Here is a 23,117-nt window from a genome sequence, read left to right on the forward strand (position 1 = left end):
CATTAGCAACTCTTACTAAATGACTGTCAGCATCACTTTGAGGTTGTTCGAAACTCTTACTACATTACTGTAAGCATCACTGAGTTTCTTAGCAACTATCACGACATTACTGTTAGCATCATCTTGAGTTCATTAGCAATTCTTCCGACATCACTGTCGCAATATTTTGAGGTTCGTAGCAACACTTACTACATGACTGTCAGCATCACTTTGAGGTTATTCGAAAGTTTCACTCCATTACTGTTAGCATCATTTTGAGTTCATTAGCAATTCTTATTAAATCACTGTCGCATCATTTTGAGATCATTAGCAATTCTTCTGACATTACTGTCAATAATTTTGAGGTTCGTAGCAACTCTTACTACATTACTGTCAGCATCACTTTGAGTTTTTTAGCAACTATCACTACATTACTGTTAGCATCATTTTGAGTTTATGAGCAATTCTCACGACATCACTGTCGCATCATTTTGAGATCTTAAGCAATTCTTCCGACATGACTGTCACATTATTTTGAGGTTCGTAGCAACTCTTACTACATGACTGTCAGCATCACTTTGAGGTTATTCGAAACACTAACTACATTACTGTAAGCATCACTGAGTTTCTTAGCAACTATCACTACATTACTGTTAGCATCATCTTGAGTTCATTAGCAATTCTTCCGACATCACTGTCGCAATATTTTGAGGTTCGTAGCATCTTTTACTACATTACTGTCGCATTATTTTGAGGTTCGTAGCAACACTTACTACATGACTGTCAGCATCACTTTGAGGTTATTTGAAAGTTTCACTCCATTACTGTTAGCATAATCTTGAGTTCATTAGCAATTCTTCTGACATCACTGTCGCAATATTTTGAGATTCGTAGCAACTCTTAGTACATGACTGTCAGCATCAGTTTGAGGTTATTGGAAACGTTCACTCCATTACTGTTAGCATCATTTTGAGATCATTACCAATTCTTCTGACATCACTGTCGCATCATTTTGAGATCTTTAGCAATTCTTCCGACATCACTGTCACATTATTTTGAGGTTCGTAGCAACTCTTACTACATGACTGTCAGCATCACTTTGAGGTTATTCGAAACACTTACTACATTACTGTAAGCATCACTGACTTGATTAGCAACTAAAACTACATAACTGTTAGCATCATTTTAAGTTCATTAGCAATTCTTCCGATATCACTGTCGCAATATTTTGAGGTTCGTAGCAACTCTTAGTACAAGACTGTCAGCATCAGTTTGAGGTTATTCGAAATGTTCACTCCATTACTGTTAGCATCTTTTTGAGTTCATGAGCAATTCTTACTAAATCACTGTCGCATCATCTTGAGTTCATTAGCAATTCTTCCGACATCACTGACGCAATATTTTGAGGTTCGTGGCAACTTTTACTACATTACTGTCGCATTATTTTGAGGTTCGTAGCAACTCTTACTACATGACTGTCAGCATCACTTTGAGGTTATTCGAAACACTTACTACATTACTGTAAGCATCACTGAGTTGATTAGCAACTATCACTACATTACTGTTAGCATCATCATCATCATCATTTTGAGTTTAATAGCAATTCTTACTACATCACTGTCGCATCATTTTGAGATCATTAGCAATTCTTACTCCATCACTGTCGCATCATTTTGAGATCATTAGCAATTCTTCCGACATCACTGTCACATTATTTTGAGGTTATTAGCAACTCTTACTACATTACCGTCAGCACCATTTTTAGGTTACTCGCATCTCCAAACCACATGACTGTCAGCATCACTTTGAGGTTATTCGAAACACTTCCTACATTACTGTAAGCATCACTGACTTGATTAGCAACTAAAACTACATAACTGTTAGCATCATTTTAAGTTCATTAGCAATTCTTCCGACATCACTGTCGCAATATTTTGAGGTTCGTAGCAACTCTTAGTACAAGACTGTCAGCATCACTTTGAGGTTATTCGAAACGTTCACTCCATTACTGTTAGCATCATTTTGAGTTCATGAGCAATTCTGACTAAATCACTGTCGCATCATTTTGAGATCTTTCGCAATTCTTCTGACATCACTGTCGTATTATTTTGAGATTCGTAGCAACTCTTCCTAATGACTGTCACCATCACTTTGAGGTTATTCGAAACACTTACTACATTACTGTAAGCATCACTGAGTTGATTAGCAACTATCACTACATTACTGTTAGCATCATTTTGAGTTCATGAGCAATTCTCACGACATTACTGTAGCATTGAATTGAGTTCATTAGCAACTCTGACTAAATGACTGTCAGCATCACTTTGAGGTTGTTCGAAACTCTTACTACATTACTGTAAGCATCACTGAGTTTCTTAGCAATTATCACTACATTACTGTTAGCATCATCTTGAGTTCATTAGCAATTCTTCTTCAATATTTCAAGGTTCGTAGCAACTTTTACTACATTACTGTCGCATTATTTTGAGATTCGTAGCAACTCTTAGTACATGACTGTCAGCATCAGTTTGAGGTTATTGGAAACGTTCACTCCATTATTGTTAGCATCATTTTTAGATCATTACCAATTCTTCTGACATCACTGTCGCATCATTTTGAGATCTTTAGCAATTCTTCCGACATCACTGTCACATTATTTTGAGGTTCGTAGCAACTCTTACTACATGACTGTCAGCATCACTTTGAGGTTGTTCGAAACACTTACTACATTACTGTAAGCATCACTGACTTGATTAGCAACTATCACTACATTACTGTTAGCATCATCTAGAGTTCATTAGCAATTCTTCCGACATCACTGACGCAATATTTTGAGGTTCGTAGCAACTTTTACTACATTACTGTCGCATTATTTTGAGGTTCGTAGCAACACTTACTACATGACTGTCAGCATCACTTTGAGGTTATTCGAAAGTTTCACTCCATTACTGTTAGCATAATCTTGAGTTCATTAGCAATTCTTCCGACATCACTGTCGCAATATTTTGAGGTTCGTAGCAACTTTTACTACATTACTGTCGCATTATTTTGAGGTTCGTAGCAACACTTACTACATGACTGTCAGCATCACTTTGAGGTTATTCGAAAGTTTCACTCCATTACTGTTAGCATAATCTTGAGTTCATTAGCAATTCTTCCGACATCACTGTCGCATTATTTTGAGGTTCGTAGCAACTCTTTCTACATGACTGTCAGCATCACTTTGAGGTTATTCGAAACACTTACTACATTACTGTAAGCATCACTGAGTTGATTAGCAACTATCACTCCATTACTGTTAGCATCATTTTGAGTTCATTAGCAATTCTTACTAAATCACTGTCGCATCATTTTGAGATCATTAGCAATTCTTCTGACATCACTGTCACATTATTTTAAGGTTCGTAGCAACTCTTACTACATTATTGTTGCATTATTTTAAGGTTCATAGCAACTCTTACTACATTACTGTCAGCATCACTTTGAGTTTATTAGCAACTATCACTACATTACTGTTAGCATAATTTTGAGTTTATGAGCAATTCTCACGACATCACTGTAGCATTGAATTGAGTTCATTAGCAACTCTTACTAAATGACTGTCAGCATCACTTTGAGGTTGTTCGAAACTCTTACTACATTACTGTAAGCATCACTGAGTTTCTTAGCAACTATCACGACATTACTGTTAGCATCATCTTGAGTTCATTAGCAATTCTTCCGACATCACTGTCGCAATATTTTGAGGTTCGTAGCAACACTTACTACATGACTGTCAGCATCACTTTGAGGTTATTCGAAAGTTTCACTCCATTACTGTTAGCATCATTTTGAGTTCATTAGCAATTCTTATTAAATCACTGTCGCATCATTTTGAGATCATTAGCAATTCTTCTGACATTACTGTCAATAATTTTGAGGTTCGTAGCAACTCTTACTACATTACTGTCAGCATCACTTTGAGTTTTTTAGCAACTATCACTACATTACTGTTAGCATCATTTTGAGATCATTACCAATTCTTCTGACATCACTGTCGCATCATTTTGAGATCTTTAGCAATTCTTCCGACATCACTGTCACATTATTTTGAGGTTCGTAGCAACTCTTACTACATGACTGTCAGCATCACTTTGAGGTTATTCGAAACACTTACTACATTACTGTAAGCATCACTGACTTGATTAGCAACTAAAACTACATAACTGTTAGCATCATTTTAAGTTCATTAGCAATTCTTCCGATATCACTGTCGCAATATTTTGAGGTTCGTAGCAACTCTTAGTACAAGACTGTCAGCATCAGTTTGAGGTTATTCGAAATGTTCACTCCATTACTGTTAGCATCTTTTTGAGTTCATGAGCAATTCTTACTAAATCACTGTCGCATCATCTTGAGTTCATTAGCAATTCTTCCGACATCACTGACGCAATATTTTGAGGTTCGTGGCAACTTTTACTACATTACTGTCGCATTATTTTGAGGTTCGTAGCAACTCTTACTACATGACTGTCAGCATCACTTTGAGGTTATTCGAAACACTTACTACATTACTGTAAGCATCACTGAGTTGATTAGCAACTATCACTACATTACTGTTAGCATCATCATCATCATCATTTTGAGTTTAATAGCAATTCTTACTACATCACTGTCGCATCATTTTGAGATCATTAGCAATTCTTACTCCATCACTGTCGCATCATTTTGAGATCATTAGCAATTCTTCCGACATCACTGTCACATTATTTTGAGGTTATTAGCAACTCTTACTACATTACCGTCAGCACCATTTTTAGGTTACTCGCATCTCCAAACCACATGACTGTCAGCATCACTTTGAGGTTATTCGAAACACTTCCTACATTACTGTAAGCATCACTGACTTGATTAGCAACTAAAACTACATAACTGTTAGCATCATTTTAAGTTCATTAGCAATTCTTCCGACATCACTGTCGCAATATTTTGAGGTTCGTAGCAACTCTTAGTACAAGACTGTCAGCATCACTTTGAGGTTATTCGAAACGTTCACTCCATTACTGTTAGCATCATTTTGAGTTCATGAGCAATTCTGACTAAATCACTGTCGCATCATTTTGAGATCTTTCGCAATTCTTCTGACATCACTGTCGTATTATTTTGAGATTCGTAGCAACTCTTCCTAATGACTGTCACCATCACTTTGAGGTTATTCGAAACACTTACTACATTACTGTAAGCATCACTGAGTTGATTAGCAACTATCACTACATTACTGTTAGCATCATTTTGAGTTCATGAGCAATTCTCACGACATTACTGTAGCATTGAATTGAGTTCATTAGCAACTCTGACTAAATGACTGTCAGCATCACTTTGAGGTTGTTCGAAACTCTTCCTACATTACTGTAAGCATCACTGAGTTTCTTAGCAATTATCACTACATTACTGTTAGCATCATCTTGAGTTAATTAGCAATTCTTCTTCAATATTTCAAGGTTCGTAGCAACTTTTACTACATTACTGTCGCATTATTTTGAGATTCGTAGCAACTCTTAGTACATGACTGTCAGCATCAGTTTGAGGTTATTGGAAACGTTCACTCCATTATTGTTAGCATCATTTTTAGATCATTACCAATTCTTCTGACATCACTGTCGCATCATTTTGAGATCTTTAGCAATTCTTCCGACATCACTGTCACATTATTTTGAGGTTCGTAGCAACTCTTACTACATGACTGTCAGCATCAGTTTGAGGTTATTCGAAACACTTACTACATTACTGTAAGCATCACTGACTTGATTAGCAACTATCACTACATTACTGTTAGCATCATCTAGAGTTCATTAGCAATTCTTCCGACATCACTGACGCAATATTTTGAGGTTCGTAGCAACTTTTACTACATTACTGTCGCATTATTTTGAGGTTCGTAGCAACACTTACTACATGACTGTCAGCATCACTTTGAGGTTATTCGAAAGTTTCACTCCATTACTGTTAGCATAATCTTGAGTTCATTAGCAATTCTTCCGACATCACTGTCGCAATATTTTGAGGTTCGTAGCAACTTTTACTACATTACTGTCGCATTATTTTGAGGTTCGTAGCAACACTTACTACATGACTGTCAGCATCACTTTGAGGTTATTCGAAAGTTTCACTCCATTACTGTTAGCATAATCTTGAGTTCATTAGCAATTCTTCCGACATCACTGTCGCATTATTTTGAGGTTCGTAGCAACTCTTTCTACATGACTGTCAGCATCACTTTGAGGTTATTCGAAACACTTACTACATTACTGTAAGCATCACTGAGTTGATTAGCAACTATCACTCCATTACTGTTAGCATCATTTTGAGTTCATTAGCAATTCTTACTAAATCACTGTCGCATCATTGTGAGATCATTAGCATTTCTTCTGACATCACTGTCACATTATTTTAAGGTTCGTAGCAACTCTTACTACATTATTGTTGCATTATTTTAAGGTTCATAGCAACTCTTACTACATTACTGTCAGCATCACTTTGAGTTTATTAGCAACTATCACTACATTACTGTTTGCATAATTTTGAGTTTATGAGCAATTCTCACGACATCACTGTAGCATTGAATTGAGTTCATTAGCAACTCTTACTAAATGACTGTCAGCATCACTTTGAGGTTGTTCGAAACTCTTACTACATTACTGTAAGCATCACTGAGTTTCTTAGCAACTATCACGACATTACTGTTAGCATCATCTTGAGTTCATTAGCAATTCTTCCGACATCACTGTCGCAATATTTTGAGGTTCGTAGCAACACTTACTACATGACTGTCAGCATCACTTTGAGGTTATTCGAAAGTTTCACTCCATTACTGTTAGCATCATTTTGAGTTCATTAGCAATTCTTATTAAATCACTGTCGCATCATTTTGAGATCATTAGCAATTCTTCTGACATTACTGTCAATAATTTTGAGGTTCGTAGCAACTCTTACTACATTATTGTTGCATTATTTTAAGGTTCGTAGCAACTCTTACTACATTACTGTCAGCATCACTTTGAGTTTTTTAGCAACTATCACTACATTACTGTTAGCATCATTTTGAGTTTATGAGCAATTCTCACGATATCACTGTCGCATCATTTTGAGATCTTAAGCAATTCTTCCGACATCACTGTCACATTATTTTGAGGTTCGTAGCAACTCTTACTACATGACTGTCAGCATCACTTTGAGGTTATTCGAAACACTAACTACATTACTGTAAGCATCACTGACTTGATTAGCAACTAAAACTACATAACTGTTAGCATCATTTTAAGTTCATTAGCAATTCTTCCGACATCACTTTCGCAATATTTTGAGGTTCGTAGCAACTCTTAGTACATGACTGTCAGCATCACTTTGAGGTTATTCGAAACGTTCACTCCATTACTGTTAGCATCATTTTGAGTTCATGAGCAATTCTTACTAAATCACTGTCGCATCATTTTGAGATCTTTAGCAATTCTTCTGACATCACTGTCGTATTATTTTGAGGTTCGTAGCAACTCTTACTAAATGACTGTCAGCATCACTTTGAGGTTGTTCGAAACTCTTACTACATTACTGTAAGCATCACTGAGTTTCTTAGCAACTATCACTACATTACTTTTAGCATCATCTTGAGTTCATTAGCAATTCTTCCGACATCACTGTCGCAATATTTTGAGGTTCGTCGCAACTTTTACTACATTACTGTCGCATTATTTTGAGGTTCGTAGCAACACTTACTACATGACTGTCAGCATCACTTTGAGGTTATTTGAAAGTTTCACTCCATTACTGTTAGCATAATCTTGAGTTCATTAGCAATTCTTCTGACATCACTGTCGCAATATTTTGAGATTCGTAGCAACTCTTAGTACATGACTGTCAGCATCAGTTTGAGGTTATTGGAAACGTTCACTCCATTACTGTTAGCATCATTTTGAGATCATTACCAATTCTTCTGACATCACTGTCGCATCATTTTGAGATCTTTAGCAATTCTTCCGACATCACTGTCACATTATTTTGAGGTTCGTAGCAACTCTTACTACATGACTGTCAGCATCACTTTGAGGTTATTCGAAACACTTACTACATTACTGTAAGCATCACTGACTTGATTAGCAACTAAAACTACATAACTGTTAGCATCATTTTAAGTTCATTAGCAATTCTTCCGATATCACTGTCGCAATATTTAGAGGTTCGTAGCAACTCTTAGTACAAGACTGTCAGCATCAGTTTGAGGTTATTCGAAATGTTCACTCCATTACTGTTAGCATCTTTTTGAGTTCATGAGCAATTCTTACTAAATCACTGTCGCATCATCTTGAGTTCATTAGCAATTCTTCCGACATCACTGACGCAATATTTTGAGGTTCGTGGCAACTTTTACTACATTACTGTCGCATTATTTTGAGGTTCGTAGCAACTCTTACTACATGACTGTCAGCATCACTTTGAGGTTATTCGAAACACTTACTACATTACTGTAAGCATCACTGAGTTGATGAGCAACTATCACTACATTACTGTTAGCATCATTTTAAGTTCATTAGCAATTCTTCCGACATCACTGTTGCAATATTTTGAGGTTCGTAGCGACTTTTACTCCATCACTGTCGCATTATATTGAGGTCCGTAGCAACTCTTTCTACATGACTGTCAGCATCACTTTGAGGTTATTCGAAACACTTACTACATTACTGTAAGCATCACTGAGTTGATTAGCAACTATCACTCCATTATTGTTAGCATCATTTTGAGTTCATTAGCAATTCTTACTAAATCACTGTCGCATCATTTTGAGATCATTAGCAATTCTTCTGACATCACTGTCACATTATTTTGAGGTTCGTAGCAACTCTTACTACATTATTGTTGCATTATTTTAAGGTTGGTAGCAACTCTTACTACATTATTGTTGCATTATTTTAAGGTTCATAGCAACTCTTACTACATTACTGTCAGCATCACTTTGAGTTTATTAGCAACTATCACTACATTACTGTTAGCATAATTTTGAGTTTATGAGCAATTCTCACGACATCACTGTAGCATTGAATTGAGTTCATTAGCAACTCTTACTAAATGACTGTCAGCATCACTTTGAGGTTGTTCGAAACTCTTACGACATTACTGTAAGCATCACTGAGTTTCTTAGCAACTATCACTACATTACTGTTAGCATCATCTTGAGTTCATTAGCAATTCTTCCGACATCACTGTCGCAATATTTTGAGGTTGGTAGCAACTTTTACTACATCACTGTCGCATTATTTTGAGGTTTGTAGCAACTCTTCCTACATGACTGTCACCATCACTTTTGAGGTTGTTCGAAACTCTTACTACATTACTGTAAGCATCACTGAGTTGATTAGCAACTATCACGACATTACTGTTAGCATCATTTTAAGTTCATTCGCAATTCTTCCGACATCACTGTCGCAATATTTTGAGGTTCGTAGCAACTTTTACTACATTACTGTCGCATTATTTTGAGGTTCGTAGCAACACTTACTACATGACTGTAAGCATCACTTTGAGGTTATTCGAAAGTTTCACTCCATTACTGTTAGCATCATTTTGAGTTCATTAGCAATTCTTACTACATCACTGTCGCATCATTTTGAGATCATTAGCAATTCTTCTGACATCACTGTCGCATTATTTTGAGGTTCGTAGCAACTCTTAGTACATGACTGTCAGCATCACTTTGAGGTTATTCGAAACACTTACTACATTACTGTAAGCATCACTGAGTTGATTAGCAACTATCACTACATTACTGTTAGCATCATTTTGAGTTCATTAGCAATTCTTCCGACATCACTGTCGCAATGTTTTGAGGTTCGTAGCAACTCTTACTACATTATTGTTGCATTATTTTAACGTTCGTAGCAACTCTTACTACATTACTCTCAGTTTCACTTTGAGTTTATTAGCAACTATCACTACATTACTGTTAGCATCATTTTGAGTTTTTGAGCAATTCTCACGACATCACTGTAGCATGAAATTGAGTTCATTAGCAACTCTTCCTAAATGACCTTCAGCATCACTTTGAGGTTGTTCGAAACTCTTTCTACATTACTTTAAGCATCACTGAGTTTCTTAGCAACTATCACTACATTATTTTTTGCATCATCTTGAGTTCATTAGCAATACTTCCAACATCACTGTCGCAATATTTTGATGTTCGTCGCAACTTTTACTACATTACTGTCGCATTATTTTAAGGTTCGTAGCAACTCTTAGTCCATGACTGTCAGCATCACTTTGAGGTTATTCGAAACGTTCACTCCATTACTGTTAGCATCATTTTGAGTTCATTAGCAATTCTTACTAAATCACTGTCGCATCATTTTGAGATCATTAGCAATTCTTCTGACATCACTGTCACATTATTTTGAGGTTCGTCGCAACTCTTACTACATTATTGTTGCATTATTTTAAGGTTCGTAGCAACTCTTACTACATTGCTGTCAGCATCACTTTGAGTTTATTAGCAACTATCACTACATTACTGTTAGCATCATTTTGAGTTGTTGAGCAATTCTCACGACATCACTGTAGCATTGAATTGAGTTCATTTGCAACTCTTTCTTAATTACTGTCAGCATCACTTTGAGGTTGTTCGAAACTCTTACATTACTGTAAGCATCACAGAGTTTCTTACCAAGTATCACTACATTAGTGTTAGCATCATCTTGAGTTCATTTGCAATTCTTCCGACATCACTGTCGCAATATTTTGAGGTACGTAGCAACTTTTACTACATTACTGTCGCATTATTTTGAGATTCTTAGCAACTCTTACGACATGACTGTCAGCATCACTTTGAGGTTGTTCGAAACACTTACTACATTACTGTAAGCATCACTGAGTTTAGTAGCAACTATCACTACGTTACTGTTAGCATCGTTTTGAGTTCAATAGCAATTCTTCTGACATCACTGTCAGCATCATTTTTAATATACTCGCAACTCAAACCACATGACTGTCAGCATCACTTTGAGGTTATTCGAAACTTTCACTCCATTACTTTATCATCGAGATCATTAGCAATTCTTACGACATCACTGTCCCATCATTTTGAGATCATTACCAATTCTTCTGACATCACTGTTGCATTATTTTGAGGTTAGAAGCAACTCTTACGACATGACTGTCAGAATCACTTTGAGGTTGTTCCAAACACCTACGACATTACTGTAAGCATCACTGAGTTGATTAGCAACTATCACTACATTACTTTTAGCATCATTTTGAGTTCATTAGCAATTCTTCCGACATCACTGTAGCAATATTTTGAGGTTCGTAGCAACTTTTACTACATTACTGTCGCATTATTTTGAGGTTCGTAGCAACTCTTACTACATGACTGTCAGCATCACTTTGAGGTTATTCGAAACTATCACTCCATTACTGTTAGCATCATTTTTAGTTCATTAGCAATTCTTACTACATCACTGTCGCATCATTTTGAGATCATTACCAATTCTTCTGACATCACTGTCGCATTATTTTGAGGTTCGTAGCAACTCTTACTACATTACTGTCAGCATCACTTTGAGTTTATTAGCAATTCTTAAGACATCACTGTAGCATTAAATTGAGGTTAGTAGCAACTCTTACTACATGACTGTCAGCATCACTTTGAGGTTGTTCTAAACACTTACTACATTACTGTAAGCATCACTGAGTTTATTAGCAACTATCACTACATTACTGTTAGCATCATTTTGAGATCATTAGCAATTCTTCTGAAATCACTGTCGCATTACTTTGAGGTTATTAGCAACTATCACTACATTACTGTTAGCATCATTTTGAGTTCATTAGCAATGTGGGGCTTTGATTGGGAATAGTAAGAAAAATCACTGAATGAACAACACAAACACAGACTGTGTCTGAAATTCCACACCTGCACCCGACTCAGAATGAAAAACCAGTGTGGACTCAATTGTATCCACTATCCATACTGATTCTGGAGAAATTTCTTTGTGTGTTTTGATGGACGCGAGCCAAGCAGAAATTTCCCACAATGCAATAGGGCGGCGTTTGGTCAGTGTTGAGCAGGCGTCAGTCTGACAATGATGTCATATTATTGTGTCATCACCTGACCAGACCCAAAAGTAGGCTCAGGTATCAGTTTCTTCTCAATGCTAACGTCTGCTAGCTTAGTCTGCTACTTTGATGGCTCTGCCTGTTCAAAGGTCCAGACCCCTGGATGTGGTGGTTCCTACCTGAATGTAGATTCTGTCAGCTCATGTTGTTAAATCAACTCACCAGGAACACCAGTAGATTTCAATGGACTGACAATGAGTCTCATTGAATGGGTGTCTCGTCCAACGAGAAACAATCAGTCTCAGGTTGAAGCTCATCAATGAGGACTTGTGGTTCAGTGGCTTGCATGAATGAATGAGTTGGAAGACTTCTTGGAAATTAAAGAGGATTTAATACAATTAAGAAAACCCTTAAGACAGAGTGATAATTCCAGCAGAGTAATTAAGGCCCATATTGAGTAGCAGGTATGAATTAGCCTGGATTTATCTGAGCTTCAAGTGGCAGGGGCTAAGAGGCAGGTGGAAAGGTGTGTAGGATGAACGATGGTGACCTCCAACCAAATGAAGAAGACTGAGTGGAGGCTGACCAGCTCTACGGAGTCAGGCGGAGTTTGGCAGCGAGACAGGAGTCCAGGCCTGAATCGGTGAAAACCAACGTAACCGGCTTACGTTCTCAGCTGGATTCTCCCATCGATGTACGACGCCTCTCCAACGAACTGGTGGGAGGACGGCCTCCAAAGCCTCCACCTCGTCGACCGTGGCTCCCGCTGAGATTCGCTCGATGAAGAAGGGAAGTGCGTTGATTGGCTACCCTCTGGTCTCAGGCTGCTGGCTGCCTGGACTAAGCTGCTCTTCTCCGACACAAAGGTGGCTTCTCTCTCTTCAAGGCTCACAGGAGGTCAAGAGTGTAGCGACCGTGAGCCGAGATCGATGAAGAATTACAAAAACAGAAAATCAAAAAATAAATTTGTGGAATAGAAAAGAAAAAGAAAGTGCCGGACCAGCTGCTCTAGGAGCTCACACACAAAGGGCAGAAACAAGAAGCACTGAAGAGAGCGCCAGCAGTGGATGGTGCCACCACTGTTACAGTAAACTGGTCCGCCTCAGAGCAGTGACCTTTGACCTGTGAGTGGTTGTTGGCCAATCAGCACACTTTGCTGTCTTCAGTCCTTCTCAGATATCAACAAATGAAGCTGGTTGAACAGACAGCAATCATCATCACTCAGAGACATCACCTGGAGAGGAAGACTGCTCCGAGTTCTGACAATGACAGTGAAGAGACAAGGAGAGCTGGACAACCACAGACAGTGAAACATTCGGAACATCATGTTGATACACGTGTGTGTGTGTGTGTGTGTGTGTGTGTGTGTGTGTGTGTGTGTGTGTGTGTCAGAATCGGAATCAGAATCTTTTATTTAAGTTGTAAGGGGGGGGTACAGTGACAATAGTTAGAGCGCTCTTCCAGAGCCACTGTGCACCACAGAATGCAGATACAAAGAAAAGATAGAAAAGATAAAAGCAAGATAAAAGACACTGTTAGAACAGAAAGATCCATCAACCCACCAACCAGAGGTGTGTCTGGTACAGATGTGGAATTATTGGCTCACACAATGTTGAGGACACTGGAAGAAGACAAACAAAAAAGGCTGGTGTGATCCAGACCTTCATCAAAAATGGTCCTGGAGAACTGTTCAATGTGTCAGGACTTCTGTCCATTGTCTTCTGCTTATCCTGTTCAGGGTCATGGAGGGGGTGGAGCCTATCCCAGCAGCTTTTGGGCGACAGGCCGTGTTCACCCTGGACAGGTCACCAGTCCATCACAGGGCCAACACATCCACAGACAAATATTCCAAGCCAGACTCAGGAGGATCTCTCCACCCTACAGATGTAAAGGAACCATCAAAGATGGCAGTTGGAGTTCTGTGGATCTGTACTGGATTCCTCATCCTCACGGACCAGAAGTCTGTCTGAAATACTGCACTGATTGATGATCTTTTCATGAATCTGGAAAAGCTTCTAAAATGAAAGGAAAACAATCCTATCTTCTTCATGTCTCAAGCCAAATCAAACCAAGAGTTCTTTTATCATATTTTTTTAACCGGACGTCTGCTTTGACTGGTTGGTTGTTGAAAGAGAGCAGGACAGGACAGACAGCAGAAGACAAATATAGAGAAGGAAAGACAAAAGACAGAGAGAAAGGAGGGAGAGAATGACAAAAAGATGGGAACAAGATGAGGGTGAAAGACAAGCAGAGAGAAAGACAGAGGGACAGGGGGATGAAAGACAGACACGCAACCAACAACAGCAGCAGCAATAATAGCAAACTAGCTGCCAATGATAACGTCTCCTGGTCGCTGAAGCAATCAACTTCATAATAGGAGGATTGAAGAGCCAGGAAATAAAATATTAGCACAATACTGATGTGAATGTTCGTGCAATACTGAGAACACTGATATGTAGACGACTAGTAGGGGCGGCACGGTGGTGCAAGAAGACAAACAAAAAAGGCTGGTGTGATCCAGACCTTCATCAAAAATGGTCCTGGAGAACTGTTCAATGTGTCAGGACTTCAGAAGCTCCAATCCTCTCTAAGGTCCAGTGAGAGTGGAAGAGATTATAAATGAGAGAAGCAGGGCCCTCACTCAGAACTGAACCAGCTCAGTTGGGAGAGCCTTAGACTGAAGATCTAAAGGTCCCTGGTCCGATCCCAGGTTTCAGCAGAGGAGCAGCATTGACTTTACTTTCCAGTGGAGGAACTGCAGACATGAAGGAAACTAACATCTTGTCCTGTGCATTCTTGTGACATTCAGGACATTTTTGGAGCCTCTTGTTGGATTTTGTCACAGAGAATCAGAGCCAATCAAAAGCATGGTGGACTTCAACATGGAGGACTGAACAAGTCAAGAAAGCATCAGTTTGACCTTCACAGGTGTTTCTGTTCCTGTCTCAATGCTGTAGAAAGAGCCTGAGGAGCTCAGACGGTAGAGCATCAGACTTTTAATCTGAGGGTCCAGGGTTCAAGTCCCTGTTCAGGTGCTGTGGAGGTTCCAGTGTTTGACAACATGGTACTGGATGAAGTTTAGTGTTGAACAAACTGTCAACATCAAAAGTAGAAGTGTTCTTGTCTTGCCACTGTGAGACTGTCGCTAGAAAACTGACCAACAATAATTTCATGTGGCATGCAATTAACAAAACACCTACACTGATGGTCGAGGGGGGGGGGTGGAGCCTATCCCAGCATCTACGGGCCAGAGGCGGGGTTCACCCTGGACAGGTCACCAGTCCATCACAGGGTCAGCACACAGAGACGAACAACCATTTATACCTACGGTCAATTTAGAGTGTCCAATCAGCCTCGTCCCCAATTACATGTCTTTGGACGGTGGGAAGGAGCCGGAGTACCAGAGAGAACCCACGCATTCATGGGGAGAACATGCAGGCTCTACACAGAAAGATTCCCCACCCGAGCCTGGACTCAAACCAGAACCTTCTTGCTGTGAGGCCACAGTGCTCACCACTGCACCATCATGCAGCCATGCTCTCTTCTACTTTCCTCAATTGTGTTTCTTTCATGTCCTCCTGAGATCAAAGACAGAATTCTAGCTACTGTCAAAGCCCTGATGACATCATCAGGAATTCTGACTTTGATCTGGAGACTCTTGCTTTAATCTGAATTTGATCTGACTAATGTTTTAGTTTAGGTTGCATGACACCGACCACCTCATTTCTCCTGATGGACTGGTGACCTGTCCAGGGTGAACCCTGCCTCTTGAACAACGTCACCTGGGATCGCCCCCCCCCCCCCCCGTGACCCTTAAAGGATAAGAACAGAAAGTGGATGGAGGGATGGACTCAACACTGAAATCAGCTGATCTGATCCACATTCTAATGTTTCCTGTCCCTCTTTAGGAGTCAATGAGAATAGTAGTGTATATAATAATGTATATCCAACCTTGTAGTATCTTTCCAAAGCTTTTAGTATTTCTTCTTGTTTCTACTTGTAGTTTTAGTGTCTGGATCTTTTCTTTTGATGTCCTGCTGTCTGCTCTTTGCTTTTGGAGCTTCCTTCAACAACTACCAGGCCTCCTGGGTACTGTAGGAAACATGGTCAAGTTCTTCTGACTTCTCCAGGAACGTCCTGCTCTCATTGGTCTGTCTTCATTTTGACTCCTCCCACTGCCACAATGACCAGCCTTTATACTCTTGGTGACTGGGGCCCTGGTTGCTGCAGGCCTCAACACCAGCCTGTGGTTGTGAGCAGGGCAGAACAGAACTGACAGTATCTCCCATGCAGGACCTGGGTCAGCGCCTGGTGCCAGCTGGGGCACCGCTTTAACCTGGACCCCTAGAAGATCTTCTCCAGGAACTGGCCTTTTTGGTTCCATCAAGGCCTGAGAGGATGGTGAAGAGTGATCCTCCACCAGGCAGCACAGTCAGCAGCAGCCATTTTGTTCCACTAGAATCAAGTATGATAGTGACAGACTGGTGAGTACTTGCTAACTAACACTTCCTGTTTTTCCTGCTATTCTTCCATGAATGTGCTCATGTTGGCTGGTCCCCAACCACAGTTTCAAAGCCATGATGACATCTTTCATCAACAATCAGACTTATTTTTTCTCTATTTGGACAAATAAGGTTTCAACTGACACGGCTGGCCAACGTCCTGGAGTTCATTCAGCCTGGAGAACCAGGTGCTGGTTCCTTCTTTTACCAGGCAGGAACGGGCAGCAGATCCAAGATCAGTAGGTGAAGATGTCTGCTTTGACTGGTAGGAGGAAAGAGAGCAGGAGAGCTGGTCAGAGACAAAGACAGATCATGAAGAAGGAGTGCTGTATTCTGCTAGCACATGCTAGTGACAGTCAGAGATCAGGAGTCTCAGCAGGGAAAGATTCATCTCTTATTTCAGAGGACAATTGGACGTTCACTGGAAGACTGTGAATGTTTGAGGGTCAGAGGAGAAAAGAGGACAAGTGCACCTGTTGTGTGTGATGGGGCACCAGCATGGAGGAAGTTGTCAAACATTTTGAGCGAAAAAGCATGAATCTTCAAGTAAAGAATTAAAATGATTTAGTTCACAATGAGGTCTCTGTCATAAAACAAAAGGAACAACTGACTCCCTCACCATTTCCACCCTCTTCAACAGATTCACATTTCAAAACAACCAGGTTTATTTTGTTCCCTTCTTTCAGCAGAGGATGGTTTTGATCCATCCACCTCTGGGTTCTGGGCCCAGCACGCTTCCTCTGTAAATCCATATTTTGGGTTCTGGCTTGTTCTGCTTTTCATTTTGTGTTTGTATTAAAGTTCTGTTGCTTAAAAAAAGAGTTTTTTGCCTTTTTAAAAACACACACACACACACACACACACACACTACAGCCAAGCATATAGAATGATACAGTCTGAGGTGGTTTTGACTGGTAGGCACCAGTGTGCACTGTTTGGCACTGAAGTCATGTGACTGAAGTCATCCAGTCACGTGACTGAAGTCATCCATTCATGTCAGTGATGTCACTTGGCAGGACTGTCACTGCCGTCTCATTCTAGAAAAGAATCCAGACTCCACCTGTGGCTCCATGATAACTGATGGACCTCTGGTTGGAGGCTGGACGATGATGTTTGGTCTGGGGGGGTTAAGATGGTGGGGCTGTTTCAGTTCTAGTGCTGAAGGCTTTCACCATGACAGTCAGACTCTCCTCTGTCCTTCATGGTCCCTCAAATGTGCAGTGTGGACCTCACACACTGAATTTAGCCTGAAAACTCTTCATGAACAGCAGGAGACTCAGAGTCTCTGTGGCGCTCGGCTGTTAACAGAGAGGCTGGTGGTTGGAGCCCCCCAGGGACCAGGACCAGGCTCTACTGGTGCTGAGGACTCAGTTGATCAGCTGCTGAGTTGCTACTTGATGTCAGCATTGGTCTGTTTCATCCTGAGTAGTTTGATCCTAGCAGAGTCGCTGCATCGATGATCTGAATGTGGACGGACAGATTGACCCTCCACAGCAGACGCCTGTCACAGATCTCTGGATGAGACACTTTGAGGTAAAGCCAGGTTCTGCCAGTCCCACTCACATGTTTCAATCACATGTTCAGAGATGGGTTTGTTGTTCCTGAATCCATTTCTTATTTTCTGATCACCTTGTGGATTGTTCATCATTCTCCTCATCACCATACTTTAGGTTGCAGTACGAACACCTGAGTTAGTCTGGGGTTGCAGGAATCATACAGCATCCAGATAATAGCAGGCTGAAACATTTATTTAAAAGAGTTTAACATGGTTACACACACACACACACACACACACACACACACACACACACACGTGTATCAACATGATGTTCCGAATGTTTCACTGTCTGTGGTTGTCCAGCTCTCCTTGCCTCTTCACTGTCATTGTCAGAACTCGGAGCAGTCTTCCTCTCCAGGTGATGTCTCTGAGTGATGATGATTGCTGTCTGTTCAACCAGCTTCATTTGTTGATATCTGAGAAGGACTGAAGACAGCAAAGTGTGCTGATTGGCCAACAACCCCTCACAGGTCAAAGGTCACTGCTCTGAGGCGGACCAGTTTACTGTAACAGTGGTGGCACCATCCACTGCTGGCGCTCTCTTCAGTGCTTCTTGTTTCTGCCCTTTGTGTGTGAGCTCCTAGAGCAGCTGGTCCGGCCCCCCCCCCCCCTTTTCTTTTCTATTCCTCTAATTTATTTTTTGATTTTCTATTTTTGTAATTCATCATCGATCTCGGCTCACGGTCGCTACACTCTTGACCTCCTGTGAGCCTTGAAGAGAGAGAAGCCACCTTTGTGTCGGAGAAGAGCAGCTTAGTCCAGGCAGCCAGCAGCCTGAGACCAGAGGGTAGCCAATCAACGCGCTTCCCTTCTTCATCGAGCAAATCTCAGCGGGAGCCACGGTCGACGAGGTGGAGGCTTTGGAGGCCGTCCTCCCACCAGTTCGTTGGAGAGGCGTCGTACATCGATGGGAGAATCCAGCTGAGAACGTAAGCCGGTTACGTTGGTTTTCACCGATTCAGGCCTGGACTCCTGTCTCGCTGCCAAACTCCGCCTGACTCCGTAGAGCTGGTCAGCCTCCACTCAGTCCTCTTCATTTGGTTGGAGGTCACCATCGTTCATCCTACACACCTTTCCACCTGCCTCTTAGCCGTCTACTTGAAGCTCAGATAAATCCAGGCTAATTCATACCTGCTACTCAATATGGGCCTTAATTACTCTGCTGGAATTATCACTCTGTCTTAAGGGTTTTCTTAATTGTATTAAATCCTCTTTAATTTCCAAGAAGTCTTCCAACTCATTCATTCATGCAAGCCACTGATCCACAAGACCTCATTGATGAGCTTCAACCTGAGACTGATTGTTTCTCGTTGGACGAGACACCCATTCAATGAGACTCATTGTCAGTCCATTGAAATCTACTGGTGTTCCTGGTGAGTTGATTTAACAACATGAGCTGACAGAATCTACGTTCAGGTAGGAACCACCACATCCAGGGGTCTGGACCTTTGAGCAGGCAGAGCCATCAAAGTAGCAGACTAAGCTAGCAGACATTAGCATTGAGAAGAAACTGATACCTGAGCCTACTTTTGGGTCTGGTCAGGTGATGACACAATAATATGACATCATTGTCAGACTGACGCCTGCTCAACACTGACCAAACGCCGCCCTATTGTATTGTGGGAAATTTCTGCTTGGCTCGCGTCCATCAAAACACACAAAGAAATTTCTCCAGAATCAGGATTGACAGTGGATACAATTGATTCCACACTGGTTTCGGGTGCAGGTGTGGAATTTCAGACACAGTCTGTGTTTGTGTTGTTCATTCAGTGATTTTTCTTACAATTCCCAATCAAAGCCCCACATTGCTAATGAACTCAAAATGATGCTAACAGTAATGTAGTGATAGTTGCTAATAAACTAAGTGATGCTGACAGTAATGTAGTAAGAGTTGCTTCGAACCTCAAAGTAATGCGACAGTGATTTCAGAAGAATTGCTAATGATCTCAAAATGATGCGACAGTGATGTCGTAAGAATTGCTAATAAACTCAAAACGATGCAAACAGTAATGTAGTGATAGTTGCTAATAAACTCAGTGATGCTTACAGTCATGTAGTAAGAGTTGCTACGAACCTCAAAATAATGCAAGAATAATGTAGTAAGAGTTGCTAAAAACCACAAAATAATGCGACTGTGATGTCGGAAGAATTGCTCATGATCTCAAAATGATGCGACGGTAATCTAGTAAGAGCTGCTAATAAATTCAAAATGATGCTAACAGTAATGTAGTGAAAGTTTCGAATAACCTCAAAGTGATGCTGACAGTCATGTGGTAAGAGTTGCTACGAACCTCAAAATAATGCAAGAATAATGTAGTAAGAGTTGCTAAAAACCACAAAATAATGCGACTGTGATGTCGGAAGAATTGCTCATGATCTCAAAATGATGCGACGGTAATCTAGTAAGAGCTGCTAATAAATTCAGAATGATGCTAACAGTAATGTAGTGAAAGTTTCGAATAACCTCAAAGTGATGCTGACAGTCATGTGGTTAGAGTTTCGAGTAACCTAAAAATGATGCGGACAGTAATGTATTAAGAGTTGCTAATAACCTCAAAATAATGCGACAGTGATTTCAGAAAAATTTCTAATGAACTCAAAATGATGCTAACAGTAACGTAGTGATAGTTGCTAATAAACTCAGTGATACTTACAATAATGTAGTAAGAGTTTCAAACTCCCTCAAAATGATGCTGACAGTCATGTAGTAAGAGTTGCTACTAAACTCAAAATAATGCAACAGTGATGTCGGAAGAGTTGCTAATGAACTCAAAATGATGCTACAGTGATGTAGTAAGAGATGCTAAAAAACTAAAAATGATGCTGACGGTAATGTAGGAAGAGTTGAAACTAACGTTAAAATTATGCTACACTGTTGTCATAAGAATTGCTAATACACTCAAAATGATGCTTACAGTAATGTAGTAAGTATTTCGAACTACCTCAAAGTGATGCTGACAGTCATGTAGTCAGAGTTGCTACGAACCTCAAAATAATGCGACAGTGATGTTGGAAGAATTGCTAATGGTCTCAAAATGATGCGACAGTGATGTAGCAAGAATTGCTTATGAACTCAAAATGATGCTAACTGTAATGGAATGAAAGTTTCGAATGGCCTCAAAGTGATGCTGACAGTCATATAGTAAGAGTTGCTACAAAACTCAAAATAATGCGACAGCGATGTCGGAAGAATTGCTAATAAACTCAAAATGATGCTGACGGAAATCTAGTAAGAGCTGCTAATGATCTCAAACTGATGCTACAGTGATGTTGTAAGAATTGCTAATGATATCAAAATGATGTGACGGTCATGTAGTAAGAATTGCTAATGAACTCAAAATAATGCCAACAGTAATGTAGCGATAGTTGCTAATAAACTCAGTGATGCTTACAGTAATGTCGTAAGTGTTTCGAACTACCTCAAAGTGATGCTGACAGTCATGTAGTAAGAGTTGCTACGAACCTCAAAATAATGCGACAGTGATGTCGGAAGAACTGCTAAGGAACTCAAAATGATGCTAACTGTAATGTCGTGAAAGTTTCGAATAACCTCAAAGTGATGCTGACAGTCATGCAGTAAGAGTTGCTACGAACCTCAAAATAATGCGACAGTGATGTCAGAAGAATTGCTAATGATCTCAAAATGATGCGACAGTGATGTAGTGAAAGTTTCGAATAACCTCAAAGTGATGCTGACAGTCACCTGGTTAGAGTGGCGAGTAACCTAAAAATGATGCTGAGAGTAATGTAGTAAGAGTTGCTAATAACCTCAAAATAATGCTACAGTGATGTCGGAAGAATTGTTAATGAACTCAAAGTGATGCTGACAGTCATGTAGTGATAGTTGCTAATAAACTCAGTTATGCTTACAGTAACGTAGTAAGTGTTTTGAACAACCTCAAAGTGAAGCTGACAGTCATGTAGTAAGAGTTGCTACTAACCTCAAAATTATACTACGGTGATGTCGTAAGAATTGCTAATGATCTCAAAATGATGCTACAGTGATGCCGGAAGAATTGCTAATGAATTCAAGAATGATGCTGACAGTAATGTAGTGATAGTTGCTAATAAACTCAAAGTGATGCTGACAGTAATTTATGAAGAGTTGCTAAAAACCTTAAAATAATGACACAGTAATGTAGTAAGAGTTGCTATGAAACTAAAAATAATGCGACAGTGATGTAAGAAGAATTGCTAATGATCTGAGATGAGAGTCAGGGTTTTCCAAGTTGATCTCCTCCCACGCATGAATTCTCTCTGGTATCCTTCCACTTACTGCGAAGACGAGCCGTGGATGTATTGTCCTGAGCTCAGGGCTTGTCAGATACCATGACCCTCAACTAAATGTGGCAGAAACCCTGCCCTCTTCATTTAGGGCTGGAAGGTGTGAGAGATACTGGGAGCTCATCGAGGCTACGTCCTCCGCGGTCTCCTCAGGCTGGCCAGCACAAGAGGAGACCGCCAACTGGCCGGGACAGGCGGTCACCGTTGTTGTTGTTGCCGCCGTGGTCGGCCTTTCTTTCTTTCTTTCCTTTTTTCACACGATCACAGGGGAGAGCGCGGACGCAGTCCCCCACTGTCAGAAATTATGCAGTTGAGATTCCCACATTTGGGGAATTCACCAGGGTCAGCACAGCCCCAGTGCAATAGCTGAGCCTCACCCGGGGAGAACCACTTTGCTGATCATGGTATCTCCCCTGCCAGGTAAGTATGACTCGCTGAGCTTAGGAACAGACATGAGCTCCAGGGACACAGCCTTCTGACTGACAGGCAGGGAGGCCGACACAGCGCCTGATCTTTCCTACCTTGTGCCAATCTGCCGCGTGCGCAGCCCCCTTTGTTTCTCACAACGATGCCGGATGTCGGATATCCCAAGCCCGGGAAGCTCAGGCACATTGAAGGTTCAGGTCTTTCAGAGTGCATTCCAAAGACTTTTGGGAAAGGCTCCGAGAGCAGTGCCGTCAGCGGACCTCCATCCTTATCTGGAGTGCAAACGGAGC

At 40.5% G+C, this 23,117-nt stretch overlaps 1 non-coding gene across 1 annotated transcript; it reads right to left on the reverse strand.

The window, feature by feature from the left end:
• Positions 1-22,665: 22,665 nt before the first annotated feature.
• LOC147271782 (U1 spliceosomal RNA) lies at positions 22,666-22,829 on the reverse strand. The gene has a single exon (XR_015116924.1). It is a non-coding gene; the product is annotated as a U1 spliceosomal RNA (small nuclear RNA).
• Positions 22,830-23,117: the final 288 nt, after the last annotated feature.

This window comes from Aulostomus chinensis, chromosome 1, assembly GCF_037954235.1.
Source record: "Aulostomus chinensis isolate RoL2024-O1b breed Wild chromosome 1, RoL_Achi_v1.0, whole genome shotgun sequence".
In the NCBI taxonomy this organism is placed as follows: domain Eukaryota; kingdom Metazoa; phylum Chordata; class Actinopteri; order Syngnathiformes; family Aulostomidae; genus Aulostomus; species Aulostomus chinensis.